Source organism: Macaca thibetana, chromosome X (assembly GCF_024542745.1).
Source record: "Macaca thibetana thibetana isolate TM-01 chromosome X, ASM2454274v1, whole genome shotgun sequence".
NCBI classification, from domain to species: domain Eukaryota; kingdom Metazoa; phylum Chordata; class Mammalia; order Primates; family Cercopithecidae; genus Macaca; species Macaca thibetana.
In genome coordinates this window covers 23,468,733-23,491,184 of record NC_065598.1, presented here as the reverse complement: position 1 = coordinate 23,491,184, position 22,452 = coordinate 23,468,733, and the positions used below count along the sequence as shown (strand labels likewise).

The following is a 22,452-nucleotide window of genomic DNA, read 5'->3' as shown; positions in this document are numbered from 1 at the left end:
CCTTACGTCATGGTGGCATATTTTGGCATAGAGTATTCTGCCACCCTTCAGCTGCATGTTGTAGCAGGAGCACCCTCAAGGCAAGGGAGATGACAGCCAACAGCCCCAGGCTAAAGCCTCCAGCTTACGAACTATTGTGAAATAGTGGTAGCCATGAAATCCTGGCTTGGCCCAGTTCACCCAGCCCTGAGCCAACTCCTTGGGAGGGTCTTGGAGAGGGGCAGGGCATCATGACTGATCATTGTACCAGGAAACCGTGCAAGCAGTAGAGGAGTTCTCCAAGCGAATGAAAGGAAATGGGGGCACTTTGGGAGGCCGAGGCGGGTGGATCACCTGACATCAGGAGTTCTTGACCAACATGATGAAACCCTGTCTCTACGAAAAATACAAAAAAATTAGCCGGGCATGGTGGCGGGTGCCTGTAATCCCAGCTACTCAGGAGGCTGAGGCAGGAGATTCACTTGAACCCAGGAGATGGAGGTTGCACTAAGCCAAGATATCAGCACTGCACTCCAGCCTGGGCAACAGGAGTGAGACTCCAGTTCAAAAAAAAAAAAAAAGGTTTAATATATCGCTCATTTCTCAGCGCCTGCTGTTCAGCACGTTTTCCCTACAGGTTCTGACAACTCCTTTGTTTTTTTTTCCTGCTCGCTTCCTTTGTCCTGCTTACAAATCATGTGATTCTATTTTTCAGTGCTGTCTCTTTCTCTTCATTTTCCTTATCCTTTGTACTCTTCACTGTGTCTTGTTTTGGACTTTTTCTAAAACAAAGCACTAATAATGCAAACCTTTCCTAAAAGTTGTTAGGGTACTGTATGCAATGTATACTGGGATAATTGGGCCTGTTACCCCAGGAACTACCCCAGACTGCCCCCTAAGAGTATAGGTGGGAGTGTATAGATTGTAACGATGATATGATTCTGTTTTATAAAATGAAAGAAGTTAGACACGAATCCAACAGCATCAGCCACAACAGCTTCAAAAAGAAGTCTTCCATATAAATAATTCATATTAAAAGATTTTTTTTTCATTTAGAACAAATACTCCCCTTCTAAACCTTTAAATCATCCAGAAAACACATTTGATGTTTCTGTCCCCAAGTATATATGTGTGTTTTATTTTTTATTTTCTTTTCTTTTTTGAGACGAACTCTCGCTCTGTCGCCCAGGCTGGAGTGTAGTGGCATGATCTCAGCTCACTGCAACTTCTGCCTCCTGGGCTCAAGCGATTCCTTTGCCTTAGCCTCCCAAGTAAGTGGGATTACAAGTATGTTCCACCACGCCTGGCTACTTTTTGTATTTTTAGTAGAGATGGGGTTTTATCATGTTGGCCAGGTTGGCCTCGAACTCCTGGCCTCAAGTGATCTGCCCGCCTTGGCCTCCCAAAGTACTGGGATTACACGTGTGAGCCACCACACCCAGCCTATATGTGTGTTTCATATTCTTTATTTTCAGTACTCAAATAGTAAAGTCAAAGGTTTATCTGAGTTCTGATGATAGCTTCCTTAACAGGAAATGAAACTGCCAACGTTCCACAAAGCAGACAAAGTACCTAATTTGTTGAAAAAAAATCATGCTGAATCACCAGAAGAAAACTGTCTTAAGCGTAATCAACTGAACATTTGTGTGTAAGTATTTTTAAAATTAACTTGCCTTCAAAATTAAGTGGCTCTATAGACAGTCACGTAATGGCGTGATCCACAATTTAAAATGTATTTTTAGAATTTCTGACTTACATGCTGATTAGAAAACCTGCAAGTCACAATCATTTGACATTTTGGAATAGGGCAGTTGGAGTTGAAAGTGGGAAGAAAAGTCACTGGAAATATTTCTTCTTTTTTTTTTTTTTTTTTGAGATGGAGTCTTGCTCTGTCGCCCAGGCTGGAGCGCAGTGGCGCGATCTTGGCTCAGTGGAAGCTCCGCCTCCCAGGTTCACACCATTCTCCTGCCTCAGCCTCCCAAGTAGCTGGGACTACAGGTGCCCACCACCACGCCCAGCTAATTTTTTTTTGTAGTTTAGTAGAGACGGGGTTTCACCATGTTAGCCAGGATGGTCTGGATCTCCTGACCTTGTGATCTGCCTGCCTCAGCCTCCCAAAGTGCTGGGATTACAAGTGTGAGCCACCATACCTGGCCATGTTACTGGAAAATTTTAAGAACAAAGTAATGTTAGGCCATATATATTACTTTTTATTTCTTTATAGTCTGAATTTTTTGTGAACTACTTTTACTTTAACCCAATTAGAAAATTGCATGGCTTTACACACTGTCAAAGGTTTTTGGAGGGCTTGTTTTTATTTATTTATTTTTTTTATTTTTTATTTTTTTGAGACGGAGTCTTGCTCTGTCACCCAGGCTGGAGTGCAGTGGCCGGATCTCAGCTCACTGCAAGCTCCGCCTCCCGGGTTTACGCCATTCTCCTGCCTCAGCCTCCCGAGTAGCTGGGACTACAGGCGCCCGCCACCGCGCCCGGCTAGTTTTTTGTATTTTTAGTAGAGACGGGGTTTCACCGTGTTAGCCAGGATGGTCTCGATCTCCTGACCTCGTGATCCGCCCGCCTCGGCCTCCCAAAGTGCTGGGATTACAGGCTTGAGCCACCGCGCCCGGCCTTTATTTTTATTTATATTTATTTTTAATTAATTTTTTTCTTTTTTTTTGTAGAGACAGTGTCCCACTGTGTTGTGCAGGCTGTTCTTGAACTCCTGGCCTCAAGAAATCCTCCTGCTTTGGCCACCCAAAGTGCTGGAATTACAGGTGTAAGCCACTGAGCCTAGCCTTGTTTTTTATTTTTGCTTATTTTATTTTATTTGAGACGGTATCTCGCTATGTCGCCCAGGCTGGAGTGCAGTGGCACGATCTCGGCTCACTGCAACGTCCACCTCCTGGGTTCAAGCAATTCTTCTGCCTCAGTCTCCCAAGTAGCTGGGACTACATGTACGTGCCACCACGCCCAGCTAATTTTTGTATTTTTGGTAGAGACGAGGCTTCATCATATTGGCCAGGCTGATCTCGAACTCCTGACCTTGTGATCTGCCTGCCTCGGCCTCCCAAAGTACTGGGATTACAGGCATGAGCCACCATGCCTGGCTTGTTTTGTTTTTTAAGTAACTACTTTGTTAGTTGATTATTTGGTTTACCTCATAGTCTTCCAAATTACTTTTTACTTTTATTGGTTTTTTAAATTTTAAATTGAGACGGGGTCTTGCCGTGTTGCCACAGCTGGTCTGGAACTGGGCTCAAGCAATCCTACCACCTTGGCCACCCAAAGTGCTTGGGATTACAGGCATGAGCTGCTGCGCCTGGCCTACTTTTTATTTTTATTTTCATTTATTTATTTATTTAGTTTTTTAAAGACAGGGTCTTGCTCTGTCACCCAGGTTGGAGTGCAGTGGTACAACAATAGTAGCCTCAAACTCCTGGGCGCAAGGAATCTTACTGCCTCAGCCTCCCAAGTAGCTAGGACTACAGGCATGTGCCACCATGCCCAGCTATTTTCTTAATTTTTTGTAGAGACAGAGTCTTACTATGTTGCCCAGGCTGATCTCAAATTCTTGGCCTCTAGCAATCCTCTCACCTTGACCTCCCAAAGTGCTGGGATTACAGGGATGAGCTGCTGCACCCAGCCCCAAATTACTTTTTAAAATATATGCTTTATCACTTTGCTCACTTTACACACATGACTTCTTCTATTAGAGAAACGAGAAAGCAAAATACTAGAATTCCCAGACTCCCTTACAGCTAAGGGTCGTCAGGTGACACATTTCGGCCAATGAAATGTAGGTGGAAGTGCTTGGCGATTGCTTTCTTCAGAATTAAAAACCAAAAAAGGGCTTCTTCTCTGAAAAAACACCAAATGGCGGATGACGCCGGTGCAGCAGGGGGGCCCGGAGGCCCTGGTGGCCCTGGGATGGAGAACCGCGGTGGCTTCCGTGGAGGTTTCGGCAGTGGCATCCGGGGCCGGGGTCACGGCGGTGGACTGGACCGGGGCCGAGGCCGCGGAGCTAGCGGAGGCAAGGCCGAGGATAAGGAGTGGATTCTTGTCACCAAGCTGGGCCGCCTGGTCAAGGACATGAAGATCAAGTCACTGGAGAAAATCTATCTCTTCTCCCTGCCCATTAAGGAATCTGAGCTCATTGACTTTTTCCTGGGGGCCTCTCTCAAGGAGGAGGTTTTGAAGATTATGCCGGTGCAGAAGCAGACCCGTGCTGGCCAGTGCACCAGGTTCAAGGCGTTTGTTGCCATGGGGGACTACAATGGCCACGTCGGTGTGGGTGTTAAGTGCTCCAAGGAGGTGGCCACCGCCATCCGTGGGGCCATGATCCTGGCCAAGCTCTCCACTGTCCTCCTGCGCAGAGGCTACTGGGGGAACTACATTGGCAAGCCCCACACCGTCCCTTGCAAGGTACAGGCCGCTGCAGCTCTGTGCTGGTGTGCCTCATCCCTGCACCCAGGGGCACTGGCGTCGTCTCAGTGCCTGTGCCCAAGAAGCTGCTCATGATGGCTGGTATCGATGACTGCTACACCTCAGCCCGGGGCTGCACTGCCACCCTGGGCAACTTTGCCAAGGCCACCTTTGATGCCATCTCTAAGACCTACAGCTACCTGGCCCCCAGCTTCCAGAAGGAGACTATTTACCAAGTCTCCCTATCAGGAATTCACTGACCACCTCGTCAAGACCCACACCAGAGTCTCCGTGCAGCGGACCCAGGCTCCAGCTGTGGCTACAACATAGGGTTTTTACACAAGAAAAATAAAGTGAATTAAGCCTGAAGAAAAAAAAAAAAAAAAAAAGGCCAAGCAGTATGAGGAAAGGCTGTGATTTTTTTTACCCGCTGCCTTCCGCCATTTCCTTGCGTAGAATGGACACATTGTAGGAAGTGACATTAAGTTGAGAGCTGAGGGGTTGGGCACAGTGGTTCACACCTGTAATCCCAGCACTTTGGGAGGGAGAGGCTGGAGGATGACCTGAAGTCTAGAGTTCGAGACCAGCTTGGCCAACATGGTGAAACCCCTGTCTCTACTAACAATAAATAAATAAATAAAATTTTAAAAAGGCCAGGCAGGGGGCTCATGCCTGTAATCCAGCACTTTGGGAGGCTGAGGCGGGCAAATCACAAGGTCAGGAGTTCGAGACCAGCCTGGCCAACATGGTGAAACCCCAGTCTCTACTAAAAATACAAAAAATTAGCTGGGTGTGGTGGCAGGTGCCTATAATCCCAGCTATTTGGGAGGTTGAGGCGGGAGAATCGCTTGAACCCGAGAGGTGGAGGTTGTAGTGAGCCGAGATCCCACCACTGCACTCCAGCCCGGGCAACAGTGCGAGACTCCGTCTCAAAAAAAAAAAAAAAAAATTAGCTGGGTGAGGCGCAAACCTGTGGTACCAGCTACTTGGGAGGCTGAGGCAGAAAAATCGCTTGAACCCAGGAGGCAGAGGCTGCAGTGAGCTGAGGTCGCACCACTGCACTCCAACCTTGGCGACAGAGCAAGACTCTGTCTCAAAAAAAAAAAAAAAAAAAAAAAAAAAAGTTGAGCGTTGAGGAAGAATAGGTAGGAGTTAATTAGATGTAGGCAATCAGAGGTCTTCAAAGAATAGTGCCCTGCCAAGAAATTACATTTAATAAAGAATGATTTCCATCCTGGCTAACACGGCGAAACCCCGTCTCTACTAAAAACACAAAAAATTAGCCGGGCGAGGTGGCGGTGCCTGTGGTCCCAGCTACTCGGGAGGCTGAGGCAGGAGAATGGCGGGAACCCGGGAGGCGGAGCTTGCAGTGAGCTGAGATCTGGCCACTGCACTCCAGCCTGGGCGACAGAGCGAGACTCCGTCTCAAAAAAAAAAAAAAAAAAAAAAAAAAAAAAAAAAAAAAAAGAATGATTGAAGGACTGGATATCTGACTTTATCTTCAAATCATCAAAAGCCTGCTCAGTGGATGAGACGGCTCCTGCTTCAGCAGGGCAGAATTAAGGCCACAAATGGGTGAATGCAAACAACAGAGGCAGCTTTCAACCATGCTAGTTGAAGATTTTGACAAATAGAACTTTCAAACAGTGCTTTGAGCTACCATGTAGGTAGTAATTTCACCATCATTGAATGTGTTCAAGCAGATGCTGAGTGACGCCCACCCGGGACCAATAGAAATGGTAGTCCTGTTGTCAATGCAGTGATTGTAGTATTTCAGTTTTATTCAAACATTTTTGCTCACATATGCCCTAAAAGAATTTTGAATAGCTATATATCCCGTCACCTGTTTTATTTGTCTTTTAAATTTTTCATTGTAAAATGTTCCTTCATCTGTTTCAAACAGATGTCTTATATTTGTAAAATCATAGTTTTAAAATTTGCAAAGGGCCAGGTGCAGTGGCTCACACCTGTAATCCCAACAGTTGGAGAAGCCAAGGAGGGCGGATCACTTGAGGTCAGCAGTTCAAGACAGCCTGGCTAACAAGGTGAAACCCCCGTCTCTACTAAAACTACCAAAAAAAAAAAAAAAAAAAAAGGCCAGGCGTGGTGGTGCGGGCCTGTAATCCCAGCTACTCGGGAGGCTGAGGCAGGAGAATTGCTTGAACCTGGGAAACGGAGGTTGGAGTGAGCCGAGATCACACTGCTGCACTCCAGCCTGGGTGACAGAATGAAACTCCGTCTCAAAAAAAAAAAAAAAAGGTGCAAAGAATGTGATTTCTGGTGTACTACACATTATACACATGGCTTACATCTCTTTTTTTCTCTTTTTGAGACAGAGTCTTTCTCTGTCACCCAGGCTAGAGTGCAGTGGCATGATCCTGACTCACTGCAACTTCTGCCTCCCAGGTTCAAGTGATTCTCCTGCCTCAGCTTCCCGAGTAGCTGGGATTACAGGTGCCCACCACCACGCCCTGGTAATTTAAATCTATTTTTATTGCTTCAGAATCTTAGCATAGCTCATTTAGCTTGTTCTGTTAATGGAAAGTGCCTGTTCTATAACCTAATGACAAAGCCAGTCCTTACTATCAAACCAATCAGCCAAATCAGACGAACTTGTAAACGATTGTGCAGACCAGGCATGGTGGGTCATACCTGTAATCCTAGCACTTTGGGAGGCTAGGTGGGCAGATAGCTTGAGGCCAGGAGTTCAAGACCAGCCATGGGCAACATGGCGAAACCCCGTCTCTACAAAAACAAAACAAAACAAACACAAAAATTAGAATAAAAAATTAGCCAGGCATGGTGGCGTGCACCTGTAGTCCCAGCTACTTGGGAGACTAAAGTGGAGGATCACTTGAGCCAGGAAGGTTGAGGCTGTAGTGAGCCATGATCTCGCCACTGCACTCCAGCCTGAGTAACAGAGTGAGACCCTGTCTCAAAAAAAAAAAAAAAAAGCAGTTTGTCACCTGGATTACACAGTTGCCATTTTCTTTCTTTTCTTTTCTCTTTCCTTCTTCTTTTTTTTTTTTTTTTTAACCAAAGCTCTCTTTTTTCAGGTCTTGAGAAAGAAAATTGTCCCAAACTCAATCTGGAAGAGAACTTTTAGGGCTGAGGTAATTTACAGTCTGTTCCAGGACATAATCAGCAATCCTGATATAATGCTTGAGTAGTCTTTTTCTGCAAAGTTATGGTTTCCACCCAGCTGCCTGGCTGCTGAGACTCTATAACCAATAGTTCATTGTATCACTTTTATCTCTACCAAGAAAGAAGTCTTCGAATTGACTTGCTCAGGAGCTTCTTTCTTTGTGGAACTTGAAATAAAACCCCAGCACATGCTCCTACCTAAGCAATCTGAGAAGCGGTCTCAACTCTCTGGGAACTCTTCCCTTGAGAGCTATACATTCCTGAATTATTCTTTGGTTTGATGCCCAGAGGTTTTTACACCTTGGGGGTAGCACCCTCTGCTAAGATTCAGGGTGGGTTAGGGGTACACCTTTCTTTAGTAAGGTGGGAGAAGGACATTTATTTATTTATTTTAGAGACAGGGGTTTCACTGTGTGCCCAGGCTGGTCTCGAACTTCTGGGCTCAAGCAATCCACCCACCTCCACCTCCCAAAGTGTTAAGAGTACAGCCAAGGCCGGGCACGGTGGCTCACCCCTATTATCCCAGTACTTTGGGAGGCCAAGGCAGGTGGATCACCTGAGGTCAGGAGTTCAAGACCAGCCTGGCCAACATGGTGAAACCCCCATCTGTACCAAAAATACAAAAATTAGCCGGGCATGGTGGTGGGCGCCTGTACTCCCAGCTACTCAGGAGGCTGAGGTAGGAGAATCACTTGAACCTGAGAGGCGGAGGTTGTAGTGAATCGAGATTGCGCCACTGCACTCCAGGCTGGGCAACAGAGCGGGACTCTGTCTCAAAAATAAATAAATAAAAAGAGTGCCGCTGTGAACCACCCCATCTGGCCAGGAAGGGTATTTATGAAAGAGGAGAGAGGCAAGAGGAGCCAAGTGTGACCTCTTGTTATTATTATTTTAAACTTTTTTCTTTTTTAGAGACAAGCTCTCACTATATTGCCCAGGCTGGTCTCAAACTCCTGGGCTCAAGGGATCCTCCCGCCTTGGCCTCCCCAAGTGCTGGGATTACAGGTATAAGCCACTGCGCCCAGCCCAAGTGTGACCTCTTAACCTCAGGAGCATTTTCAGGCAGATCATTTCCTGAAAGAGAAGTTGAGGTTTGGAACCCAAGTTCCTTAAAACTCAATACCCTGGAATGCTCTTGTATACCTCAAGCAACAAATGTTTCCCAGTTTGATGGCCCTAAACTAGATGTGTCCTATATGCTTGGGGCAAAGGCTTATATAAATGACCTAGAGAGTAATTTATCAGACATGATGTCAAGTGATTATTCTGAAGGCCCTTGGGGCAGCATCCTACTACGTCTTTTCTAATTTCCCCAAAGTCCACCCTTCTCAGTTCCAGAGAGATCGTATGGTGCCCATTAAAAATAGTCTTTAGAGGCCGGGCGCAGTGGCTCACGCCTGTAATCCCAGCACTTTGGGAGGCCGAGGTGGGTGGATCACTTCAGGTCAGGAGTTCGAGACCAGCCTGACCAACATGGAGAAACCCCCGTCTCTACTAAAAATAGAAATCAGCCAGGAGTGGTGGCACATGCCTGTAATCCCAGCTACTTGGGAGGCTGAGGCAGGAAAATCACTTGAACCTGGCAGGCGGAGGTTGCAGTGAGCCGAGACTGTGCCATTGCACTCCAGCCTGGGCAACAAGAGCGAAATGCCATCTCAAAAAAAAAAAAAAAAAAAAAAAAGTCTCTCGAAGGCAGGCCTTGATTGAGTAGACTTGAAAGAAACAAGCTGTTCTGAATCTGGCCCCTAGGGGTTGGAGCATAAGAAACCTAAGGGTTTATTTTAAAAGGTAAATCTAAAAAAGTTATCATCTGAATCAAGACTTGTGTGCATTTCATTAGAAGAAAGGCATTATTCTTTAAAATAATACTTTTGGTTTTGGCTTTGATCACTTGCAAATGTCAACTTTAAATTCTCACTTCTTCTCTTGGTCCAGATGTTATGGAAATGTCATTCTTTCCTACAAGTCATTACCAGGAAACACTTAGGTCTTAAAAGGTACACTGGGCTTTTCCTCACTGAGTTGTAGTTAGAAAGAATAATAAACATCATGAAATTCAAAACTAGGACAATATACCCAAAAAAATACTAACACAATAACCTGGGCTGCAAAACTTGTTTAGCAAGTTTCAGCTGGAGGTTAATTAAAATCGGCTTGGAAACCTCTTAAAATACAGATTGTAATGTAAACCACACACACAGCACCACCTAGATTCTTCCCTCGGGAGCTTTCTCCTCTGCACTTCCCTGGATTTTGGTGGGAACATTTCCCCAGAATTCCATCTGGTCTAGCTGAGACCATGGTGCCCCTGACCATAACACAAGCCTTTTTCTCCCGTCTCAGGGGAGAAGCAAGAGGACAGTGGATAGACAGGCCCCTCCTTCACAGTTCTAACAGCACCCCCACATTCAGCTCCTTAAGCCTTTGAGCCCTTTTGGAAAGTGTGGTGGTATTGGAGTGGGGGTCGGGGGGAATGGAGGATTGTAAGAATTTCCCCCAGTGTTACATGTTTTTGGCCAGGCACAGTGGCTCATGCCTGTAATCCCAGCACCTTGGGAGGCCAAGGCAGATGGATCACTTGAGGCCAGGAGTTCAAGACCAGCCTGGCCAACATGGTGAGACTTTGTCTTTACAAAAATTAGTCAGGCGTGGTAGCATGTGCCTGTAATCCCAGCTACTCCAGAGGCTGAGGTGGGAGGATCACTTGAGCCTGGGAGCTCAAGGCTGCAGTAACCTGTGATTGTGCCACTGCACTCAAGCCTGGGCGACAGAACAAGACCCTGTCTCAAAAAAAGAAAAAAAAAATACAGAGGAGTTTAAGTGACATTGTTCTGGACAGGACAATAGAGCGCGAAGAGGTCAAAGAAAGAACAGGAGAAGGCAGAAATGCCGCCTGACATTGGACTCGCCCATAAGAGGCTATTGAACTGGCCGAACATTCTCAGATCTTAGCTCTGTATTTCTTCAGAAGTTCCTCAGGTTACCGCTATTATTCCTTTTGTCTGGGCTTGTTCAGAATGATTGTCAGCTAACACTCTGTTGGTGGATAAGCATCTGTGAGATGTACAGGAAACAAGGCCGAGTATAATTATAACATAATTCTATAACAACATTGCCCAAGACTGCCTCAGTACTATATGCCAGAGTACATCATGACTATCTTGCTGACAGGCATTTGGATGGCGATTAGTGTTGGATCCCGTCTGGGAATCAGGCTTGAAGCCAAAGAAACTGGAAAATGATTTTTGTCTTTTAACTCCTTGGAGGCCTGTGTGGAAAATTCAGAAGAGCAAATTTTTGTTTCTAGCAACAGAACTCATACATAATTTGGCCGGGCATGGTGGCTCATGCCTATAATCCCAGCACTTTGGGAGGCCGAGGCAGGTGGGTCACTTGAGGCCAGGAGTTCGAGACCAGCCTGGGCAACATGGTAAAACCCCTTCTCTACTAAAAACACAAAAATTAGCTGGGTGTCGGGGCAGGTGCCTGTAATCCCAGCTACTTGGGGAGGCTGAGGCAGGAGAATCGCTTGAAACCAGGAGGCAGAGGTTGCAGTGAGCTGAGATTGCACCACTGTACTCCAACCTGGGCGACAGAGTGAGACCCCGTCTCAAAAACAAAACAAATGGCCAGGCACAGTGGCTCACGCCTGTAATCCCAGCACTTTGGGAGGCCGAAGTGGGCGGATCATCTGAGGTCCAGAGTTCGAGACCAGCCTGACCAACATGGAGAAACCCCGTCTCTACTAAAAATACAAAATTAGCCGGGTGTGGTGGCGCATGCCTGTAATCCCAGCTACTCTGGAGGCTGAGGCAGGAGAATGGCTTGAACTCGGGAGGCAGAGGTTGCCATGAGCTGAGATTGCGCCATTGCACTCCAGCCTGGGCAACAAGAGCGAAACTCTATCTCAAAAAAAAAAAAACAAGCAAACTCATAAGTAATTCAAGGAAGAGTAAACAAAGCTGGATGATTGCTGAGCCGCTTGCCTTGCCTCAAAGCTGCTATAGGGGCCAAGGGAAATCTTTCCCTTCGCCTTCTGACGGTTCACTGGAAAATCAACTGACAAAAGGCTGATTAGTAAGAGAAATGGCATACAAGCTTATTAATGTTCACGGAGGGAAATCACAGAGTGATTACTGCAACCCACCTCCCAGGGGGTACAGAAGTTTATATACCATCCTGAGGTTACAGAAAGAATGGGGCTTGACAGCTGGGCGTAGTGGCAGGCGCCTGTAATCCCAGCTACTCGGGAGACTGAGGCAGGACAATCGCTTGAACCTGGGAGGTGGAGGCTGCAGCGAGCCGAGATCACACCACTGCACCCCAGCCTGGTGACAGAGCTAGACTCGGTCTCAAAAATAAATAAATAAATAAATAAAAATAAAAGAATGGGGCTTGGATCCTGGCAAAACAGGTTGGAAGAGAAGGCCTCTTCTAACCTGTTTAGGGGGAGAAGAGGAGGCCTGGCTAGCAAAGGGGGTCTTGTTATATAGATCAAACCTCATAAGTGGCAGCTCTTTTTCAGGCCAGACTCTCAGTTAATCTTTCCTAGATCCGGACAAGGGAGGGCCTCCGAGAAAGCAGGACTGCATCAATGCGGATTTTCTCTACACATACAAAGCTCCACAAAAGGCAGCTTTGCAGCTATTCTTGTATTTCCAGCCCTTCTGAATAGCCATTTTGAAATACGTCAAAGAAGTATGTTTTGGGGTGAAACATTTTGGTTTCCTTCACTGGTCTTTTGTGGAAGTGTCGAATTTTCTTGCAGAGCTGGCAGAGACATGTTGAGACAGGGAACAGTGGATAGGAAGCCCGCATTCTCCCTGTTCCTCGATGCCGAATGTAAGCACAGGCAAGACCTTTTCCAGGTTTCAAAGAAACAGTCTTAGCCCTAACGCGCCAGCAGTGTTTAATGAGGAAACACTACCATGAATGGTTAGTGAGTCTATACCATGAGTTGCAGTTCGTGAGGTATACGTGGAACCCAGCTACCCAGTTCAGATCTCAATCCTATTGCCTCCTGGTTGTATGACATAAAATAAATTGATTGGCACCAGGCATGGTGGCTCACACCCATGATCCCAGCACTTTGGGAGGCCGAGGTGGGCAGATCACCTGAGGTCGGGAGTTTGAGACTAACCTGACCAACATGGAGAAACCCCGTCTCTACTAAAAATACAAAAAATTAGCCGGGTGTGGTGGCAGGAGCCTATAATCCCAGTTACTCGGGAGGCTGAGGCAGGAGAATCGCTTGAACCTGGGAGGCGGAGGTTGGGGTAAGCCGAGACCACGCCAATGCACTCCAGCCGGGGCAACAAGAGCGCAACTCCGTCTCAAATAAATAAATAAATAAATAAATTTGCTTTCCACACCCTTCCTTCCTCATACACAAAACGATGGCTTTGCTTTAAGGATTAAATGACATAATCCATGTATAATATGTGGGATGTAGAAAGTGTCCTATAATTATTAGCTTTCTTTTTTTCAATTAAACCGTGATTCTCAAAATGGGTGTCTGTTATAAGTAAAGAATGACATTAGAATTTATTTCTATCTCAGTTTCCCCCTAGAAAGGAGACTGGTTGATTCCATTCATTTAATGAATGTTCATGAAGTGCTTACTATGTGCCATGCATGGAATGAGCCCCTGAGGATACAGAAATTATGAGGCAGAGCCCCTGTCCCCAGGATGTTTACAGTCAAGAGAAGTAAACATTTTTGTGCACACTCTTATGCCAAAAGCATAAATAAATAAGTCAGAGGTCAAATAGTGTAGTTCAGTGGTCCCCAGTCCCCAGGCCATAGACCAGCACCTGTGTGTGGCCTGTTAGGAGCCAGGCCACACAGCAGGAGGTGAGCAGTGGACCAGTGAGCATTAGTACCTGAGCTCAGCCTCCTGTCAGATCAGTGGCGGCATTAGATTCTCACAGGAGAGTGAAGCCTATTGTGAACTGCACATTGGAGGGATCTAGGTTGTGCACTCCTTATCAGAATCTAAGGCCTGGTGATCTGAGGTGGAACAGTTTCATCTCAAAACCATCCTCCCGTCTGTGGAAAAATTGTCTTCCATGAAATTGGTCCCTGGTGCCAAAAAGTTTGGGGACTGCTGGTGTTGCTCAACAGCTTAGAAAAGTGGCAGGAGGCCAGATGTGGTGGCTCATGCCTGTAATCTCAGCACTTTGGGAGGCTGAGGCGGGTGGATCATGAGGTCACAAGTTCAAGACCAGCCTGGCCAACATGGTGAAGCCCCGTCTCTACTAAAAATAGAAAAATTAGCCGGGCATGGTGGCAGGAGCCTGTAATCCCAGTTACTCAAGAGGCTGAGGCAGGAGAATTGCTTGAACCCAGGGGGCAGAGGTTGCAGTGAGCCAAGATCACACCACTGCACTCCAACCTGGGTGACAGGGTGAGACTCCATCTCAAAAAAAAAAAAAAAGAAGGAAAGAAAAGTGGCAGGAGTGTGGTAGAAAAAGCACACAGTTGTGAAGGCACAAACCTGGTTGACAGCCCAGACCTGCACCCCCTGTAATGAATCCAAGTTGCTTAACCTCTCTGAGCCTCCATTTCCTCTTCTTTAAAATGGGCCTGGGCCAGGTGCGGTGGCTCACACCTGTAATCCCAGCACTTTGGGAGGCCAAGGGCAGCGGATCACTTTAGCTCAGGAGTTTAAGACCAGCTTGGGCAACATGGCAAGACCCCGTCTTGCCAAAAAAATACAAAAATTAGCCAAGAGTTTGGTGGCATGCACCTGTGGTTTCAGCTACTCAGGAGACTAAGGTGAGAAGATCAATTGAGCCTGGGAGGTTGAGGCTGCAGTGAGCTGCAGTCACATCACTGCATTGCAGTCTGGGTGACAGAACGAGACCCTGTCTCAATAAAATAAAATACAATAAAATAAGATGGGCCTGATCCAGTGGTGTGCTGCAACCTGCTCCTACTGGCTTGGGAGAACCTATTGTTAAATATTCAGGAATTTTGTCAGCCAGTTGCTAAAACCATTGGTACACCGTTGGTGGAAGTATTTACACCATGGAAATCAGCCAAGTCTATAAATCAAGGATACCCCACCTCCAGCTGACTTACTAGCATACCACTGGAATACCCTACAATATTGTTATGGTCGTTCATGAAATAAAATCACAATGTCTGGCACATAGCAGATGCTCAATGTAGGGTTACTACAAATATATCACATAGAATATATGAATAATGTATATCTGCCAGGCACGGTGGCTCATGCCTGTAATCCCAGCACTTTGGGAGGCCAAGGTGGGTGGATCACCTGAGGTCAGGAGTTTGAGACCAGCCTGGCCAACATGGTGAAACCCTGTCTTTACCAAAAATACAAAAGAAGTAGTCAGGCATAGTGGCACATGTCTGTACTCTCAGCTACTCAGGAGGCTGAGACAGGAGAATCGCCTGAACCCGGGAGGCGGAGGTTACAGTGAGCCGAGATCGCGCCATTGCACTCCATCCTGGGTGAGAGTGAGACTCCGTCTCAAAAAAAAAAAAAAAAAAAAAAAAAAAATGCCAGCACTTTGGGAGGCCAAGGCAGGTGGATCACGAGGTCAGGAGATCGAGACCATCCTGGCTAACACAGTGAAACCTCGTCTCTACTAAAAATACAAAAAATTAGCCAGGCATGATGATGATGGTGGGCACCTGTAGTCCCAGCTACTCGGGAGGCTGAGGCAGGAGAATGGCGTGAACCCGGGAGGCGGAGCTTGCAGTGAGCCAAGATTGCACCACTGCAGCCTGGGCGACAGAGCCAGATGGAGTCTCAAAATATTAAAAAAAAAATACATAAAAATTAAAAATAAATGGTTTGTTTTTACTCTCATAAATGAAGAAAAGCCAGAATCTAATTCAATTTCCTTTGACTCCAAGTCAAGAGTTCATCAGACCCAAACTCCCTCTGGACCACGTCTCTGCAAACAGAGAGATTTGTTGTTGTGGATTTAGCTGTTTTGAAACCATTTTTATTGTCGTTGTTGTTATTGATTTACTGGATAGAAGAAAGCAGTATAAACACTGAGGTGGAAGAAGATAGTGTTGGCCCACAGCTGGTGGAACACTTCCTCAGGGAAGCCTGGAGTGAATACCGCCACTCTCAAGCCCCACTTTAAAAGGATCTCCCTGCTGTGCCCGTGTTATTATCAAAACAGAGAACTGTGAACAGCACCTGCTCCCAATAAATGTTGTTTCCCCTGGGAACCGCTGAAGCTCAGAATTACCTAGCCATTGATGTCAGGTCTGGGGGAGGAAATGTACTAGATGAGCCTGGGACAACTTAAAAGGGAAGAAGTTAACAAAGGCTTCTGGGGTCGCGTCCAAAGGACTCAACTCTGGAGCCAACTTGAAGAAGCTTTCACTGGACAATTAGGGAAATCTGAGCTTCAATAAGAAAAATAATGGCAAGTAATTAAGATACAGGAAATGCTAAGAGTCCTTGAGTTAATAATGATACTTCAGGCCGGGCACAGTGGCTTATGCCTGGAATCTCAGCACTTTGGGAGGCTGAGGCGAGAGGATTGCTTGAGTTCAGGAGTCCAAGACCAGCGTAGGCAACTTGGTGAAACCCCGTCTGTATATTATTTAGAAAAATAATAATGCTACTTGGAAGGAAAAAAAGCCTCATTGGAAGATGCTGGGGGGCACTAAATTCATTCTTTTGAAAACTAGTAAATAAAAGGGAGTAATTAAGCATTTATTCTGCCTCTTCTGGGTGAACTGTGTACCTCAGGGTAACAAAATATAAGATGGGGGAAAGTTCTCTTATTTTAATAATAATAACAACAACTTTTTATAGAGGCGGGGTCTCACTATGTTGCTCAGGTTGGTCTTGAACTCCTGGGCTCAAATGACCCTCCCACCTCGGCCTCCCAAAGTGCTAGGATTACAGGTGTGAGCCACGGCGCCCGGGTGGAAGTTCTCTTTATAGAAGTATTCTAGGTCATAAATAGAGAAGGAATGATAGAATTTCACCATTTTGCAACTCCTAATGAATCAGCAGACCTAAGTATTGGTATCAACAGCTGCTAGCAGCACAGAGATGACCAGGCATTATTTGCTTCTTGAGGGGAAAAACATCACCTATGAAATATTCTTGCCCAAAACTCAAACCTGAATCTGATCAAGTCTTATCTCTGATGACTTTGGCACTATTTTTTTTAACCAAACAAAAGCAGGCAGTATTGTATACTGGTTACAGCAGGATTTTTCAAACTTGAGCAACACAGACTCCTTTTAAAAGAAAAAGATATAGGGCCTGGCGCGGTGGCTCACGCCTGTAATCCCAGCACTTTGGGAGGCTGAGGTTGCCTGTTCAAGACTAGTCTAGCCAAGGCCGGGCGCGGTGGCTCAAGCCTGTAATCCCAGCACTTTGGGAGGCCGAGACGGGCGGATCACGAGGTCGGGAGATCGAGACCATCCTGGCTAACACGGTGAAACCCCGTCTCTACTAAAAAAATACAAAAAACTAGCCGGGCGAGGTGGTGGGCGCCTGTAGTCCCAGCTACTCGGGAGGCTGAGCCAGGAGAATGGCGTGAACCCGGGAGGCGGAGCTTGCAGTGAGCTGAGATCTGGCCACTGCACTCCAGCCTGGGCGACAGAGCGAGACTCCGTCTCAAAAAAAAAAAAAAAAAAAAAAAAAAGACTAGTCTAGCCAAAATGGTGAAACCCCATCTCTACTAAAAATACAAAAAAAATTAGCCAGGTGTGGTGGTGTGCGCCTGTAATCCCAGCTACTCGGGAGGCTGAGGCAGGGGAATTGCTTGAACCGGGGAGGTGGAGGTTGCAGTGAGCCGAGATCGCACCACTACATTCCAGCCTGGGTGATTGAGCGAGACTCTGTTTCAAAAAAAAAGAAAAAAAAAATATTCTCACAGACCCTCAGTGGTGCTTGAAATTATTATTATTATATTACTATAATTATACACTAGATGTGAATATTTTGTGTTTACTGCTCCTCTATAACTGTAAAACCAGTGTCCATTTATAAATCAAATACAAACAAAATTATCAAACTAATAACATTCAAATGAACAATGCTGACTTAATGTGATGGAAGATGTTTTTCTGTAATGAGTTGCTGCTTGCAAAGGAACATCGTACTGACTGCTTGGGCGGATATTCTTTGATTTCAGCACTGTATGGAGTGAGATGACAATTCTGCCTTGTTTTCTAAAAGCTTTTGAAAAGGTTCTTCTTTAGGCACTATGATATGACTTCACTTGGTTTCGCTTGGCAAGAGCCAAGGTGAACAGCATAAACACAAACTGAAATGGTTGTACTAACAATTGTGACTAAGATTCAGTTATAAACTGCAAACTGCTTTTCCAGATCAGTGGGTCTCAACCCTGGCATCACCCCTGGCATCACTTTTTTTTTTTTTGAGACAGAATCTTGCTCTGTTGCCCAGGCTAGAGTGCAGTGGTATGATCTCGGCTCACTGTAAATTCCACTTCCCAGGTTCAAGCGATTCTCGTGTCTCAGCCTCCCAAGTCACTGGGTTTGCAGGTGCATACCACCACGCCTGGCTAATTCTTGTATTTTTAGTACAGGCAGGATTTCACCATGTTGGCCAGGCTGGTCTCAAACTCCCAACCTCAAGTGATCCATCCGTCTCGGCCTCCCAAAGTGCAGGGATGACAGGTGTGAGCCACTGCACCAGGCCCCTGGCATCACTTTGGTATGTGCATAAAAATAGAAGTAAATTAGAAATCTCTCTCAGGGTGGGGCATTAGTATTTTTACAGTGCTTTCTAGGCCATTCTAATGTGTAGCCCATACTGAGAACCACTGCTTTTGATTATCCAGAAAATGCTTATACTGATTATTCTTTGGAGTAGAATCACACAGAAACACCGTATTCAATCATTCTTATAGAGACTGTGAGGTCATGTGAGACTATGGCAGGAAGCCCCAGAGGTTTGAGAAATTGGTTTGGAGCTTGATTCCCAGGTCTAGTTGTGTGACCGTGGGCAACTTAACTTCTCTTAGGTTTAGCTTCTCATTGTAAAAATAAACTCATAATTGTGCCAATCTCATACAGTGGTTGTGAGAATTAGATGAGATAATAATGTATACAAAGTGCTAAACTGAAAGCCTGGTTCCTGATTAGTGCTTAATACATGTTAGCTCTTAGCTCTTATCACTAGTTTTTTTCTTTTTCCTTTTTTTTTTTTTTTGAGATGTAATCTTGCCCTGTCGCCCAGGCTGGAATGCAGTGGTGTGATCACGGCTCACTGCAACCTCCGCCTCCCAGGTTCATGTGAGCCGAGTTCGCGCCGCTGCACTCCAGCCTGAGCAAGAAAAGCGAAACTCTGTCTCAAAACAAACAAAACAAAGATGGCACCAGTCAAGGAAACAGAATTCTAGGAGCAGACATGGTCACCTGCAGACTCAGAGGAAGGCCTTGGCTGTGACAGTCAGGGAGGAAGTTGCTTCACTCCTAGCAGGAGAAGTGGCTGGTTTCCCAGGGCGTGGCAGTTCCATCAGTTGCTGGTGAGCAGCCACTTGCTTCAATGAACCGTGATAAGCAGCATCCATTATTCTAGGTCCTCCTGGGTCCCCAGTGGAAAGGAGACTCACAGGAAGGGGTAGAGTGGGTCAAAGGCATTAATAAATCATTAGATTTCTTCTGAATTGTTTCTTCAGCATTTCTGTAAAAAAAAAAAAAGACTCTACTTTTTTCCCTAGAAAGACTACTCTGTGGAATGTAAGCAGTTGATGATCTTGGACTCTGGTTTTCCATGTTTATCATTGTTTGTTGTTTCTTTTCAGATAATTTCCCTGTAACATGTTTTCTTTTTTTTTTTTTTTTTTTTTTTTTTTTTGAGACGGAGTCTCACGCTGTTGCCCAGGCTGGAGTGCAGTGGCGCGATCTCGGCTCACTGCAAGCTCCGCCTCCCGGGTTCCCGCCATTCTCCTGCCTCAGCCTCCTGAGTAGCTGGGACTACAGGCGCCCGCCACCGCGCCCGGCTAATTTTTTTTTTGTATTTTTAGTAGAGACGGGGTTTCACTGTGGTCTCGATCTCCTGACCTTGTGATCCGCCCGCCTCGGCCTCCCAAAGTGCTGGGATTACAGGCTTGAGCCACCGCGCCCGGCCCCATGTCTTCTTACTTGCCTGGTGACTTCAAACTTTATAGATTTGCTTTATAGTTCAGCTTTTTAAAAGGTGTCTTTGTAATTGAGTTCAGCTAGTAGTGGGCTAATGCTGTGGTGTTTCAGCTTCTTTTTTTTTTTTTTTTTTTTGAGACAGAGTCTCACACTGTTGCCTGGGCTGGAGTGCAGTGGTGCAATCTCTGCTAACTGCAACCTCCGCCTCCCGGGTTCAAGTGATTCTCCTGCCTCAGCCTCCTGAGTAGCTGGGATTACACGGGCCTGCCACCATGCCTGGCTAATTTTTTGTATTTTTAGTAGAGACGGGGTTTCACTATGTTGGCCATGCTGGTCTCGAACTCCTGACCTCATGATCTGCCTGCCTCGGCCTCCCAAAGTGCTGGGATTACAGGCATATGCCACTGCTCTCGGTCGGTGTTTCAGCTCCTAAATTTTAAAGTTGGCTGGGTGCAGGCTTACGCCTGTAATCCCAGCTCTTTGGGAGGCCAAAGTGGGAGGATCACTTGAGGCCAGGAGTTGGAGACCAGCCTGGGCAATGTAGCGAGACCTCATCTCTACAAAACAATTTTTTTAAAAGAGGAAAAGCTGGGCGTGGCGGTGCGTTCCTGTGGTCTAGCTACTTGGGATGCTGAGGCAGGAGGATTGCTTGAGCCCAGAAGGTCAAGGCTGCAGTAAGTTGTGATCGTACCATTGCACTCCAGCCTGGGCAATGGAGTGAGAACCTGTCTCAAGAAAAAATAAAATAAGGCCGGGCGCGGTGGCTCAAGCCTGTAATCCCAGCACTTTGGGAGGCCGAGACGGGCGGATCACGAGGTCAGGAGATCAAGACCATCCTGGCTAACACGGTGAAACCCCATCTCTACTAAAAAATACAAAAAACTAGCTGGGCGAGGTGGTGGGCGCCTGTAGTCCCAGCTACTCGGGAGGCTGAGGCAGGAGAATGGCTTGAACCTAGGAGGCAGAGCTTGCAGTGAGCTGAGATCCGGCCACTGCACTCCAGCCTGGGCGACAGAGCAAGACTCCGTCTCAAAAAAAAAAAAAAAAAAAAAAAAAAAGAAAAAATAAAATAAAATTAAAATTAAAATAAATACATTTTACACTTAAGGGACTTCTCTAAAGTGGATACAAAAACTTCATAAAAGCCTTCGTTTTCACAACACTGGGCCTTTAAGGCTAAGTTCTAAGAAAGAAGAGAAAACAAAGACTTATATTGTAACTTGGTGGTTAATTTAATTCATTCATATATTTAACCACAGTCAGCATGTAGTTGTTTTCCTCTAAGAGGCTCACTTTCCAAAACACAATTTGCAAAATATCTTACTTCTCCACAAGGCTCTTTGTGTTTGGTTACCCTTTTATTTTTGCCAGAGTTTCTCTTATGTAGTTACTCGCCTGCCTAATAGGCCCCTGGTTGATAATTGACTCTGTAAGCCCGTTTTCATGGCACGCTCTCTGAGTCACCAATAAATCCCAAAGCCCTCCTGTATTAAATATAATACAGGGCTACATCTTTATAAATGGCTACCTTCTAATCTAGGAAGCTGTAACAGACACTGATACGAAGGATTGCAGGAAACCTTCCCTTCGCCTGAGGAGCTCAGTATGGATTTCCTGGAGAACTCCGAGAGATACAGAGCATTGTTTTCAGGTATCTGACTTCTTTTGGAAAACATTTATCTTGGACTTTAGTCTACAGTGGTTCTTATCAACTACCATTTTCATTATTGTGGAAATTAGTCAGTTTAGGAATTTGGGCCAATGCAATGAATAGTGAAAGGAGTTCACATATCTAACGGGAAAAGGTCTTTTCTTTTTCATTTCAGTCCTTAAGAAAGCATTTGTTTACTTCTTTACCCCCTGGCAGTTTTAAGGGCTATTGTTTCTCTGCTCTAAAAATCCATTGTATTAACACAGGACTACAAATTCACCCTCCAAATAAGATGTTAATTTATCTGATTTATACTTGTGTCCAACTGGAGCTTTTGTTTGCAAGTTTCTTGTAAAAATGTGTACTTTTTCAGTACACGTAAGACACTAATTTCAGTGATCCACTTTACCTTCAAAATTATCTTGGTCAGGTGCTACGGCTCATACCTGTAATCCCAACACTTTGGGAGACCGAGGTAGGAGGATTTGAGACCAGACTCGGCAACTTAGCGAGACCCTGTCTCTATTAAAAAATCAAAAAAATTAACTGGGCATAGTGGCATGCACCTGTAGTCCCAACTACTTTTGGGAGACTGAGGTGGGGAAATCGCTTGAACCCAGGAAGATAAGGCTGCAGTGAGCTGTGATCACACCACTGCACTGCAGCCTGGGCGAAAGAGTGAGACCTTGGCTCTATTAAAAAAAAAAAAAAAAAAAAAAAAAAGGCTTGTGTTGCATGAGGTTTTGGGGGACAAGATGTTTTTTCTTGATTTTCAATGTTTCATCCCACCTCCACATTTTACTGGTGTAATGATGAGTTTATTCATTGAGTGAGACCTTGGCTCTATTAAAAAAAAAAAAAAGTCTTACGTAGCATGAGGTTTTTTAGGGACAAGATATTTTTTCTTGATTTTCAATGTTTCATAATCTCATCTCCACATTTTACTTGTGTAATGATGGGTTTATTCATTGTGGGCCTCAGTTTCTAACTTGGTTTTCAGCTCTTGAAAATTCCGTCAGATGCAGTGTATAGTGTCATCAATGTAAAAAGCCATGTTTTGCCAGGTACTGTGGCTGACCCTTGTAATCCCAGCACTTTGGGAGGCTGAGGCGGGTGGATCACTTGAGGTTGGGAGT

The 22,452-nt window shown here is 45.7% G+C and overlaps 1 protein-coding gene and 1 pseudogene across 2 annotated transcripts in view; both read left to right on the top strand.

Moving 5' to 3' along the window:
• Positions 1–22,452, top strand: part of ACOT9 (acyl-CoA thioesterase 9) — a 397,499-nt gene that overhangs the window by 292,168 nt on the left and 82,879 nt on the right. The window lies entirely within an intron of this gene.
• Positions 3,853–4,784, top strand: LOC126946723 (40S ribosomal protein S2-like; annotated as a pseudogene). The gene has a single exon (XR_007722740.1). The product of XR_007722740.1 is annotated as a 40S ribosomal protein S2-like (transcript).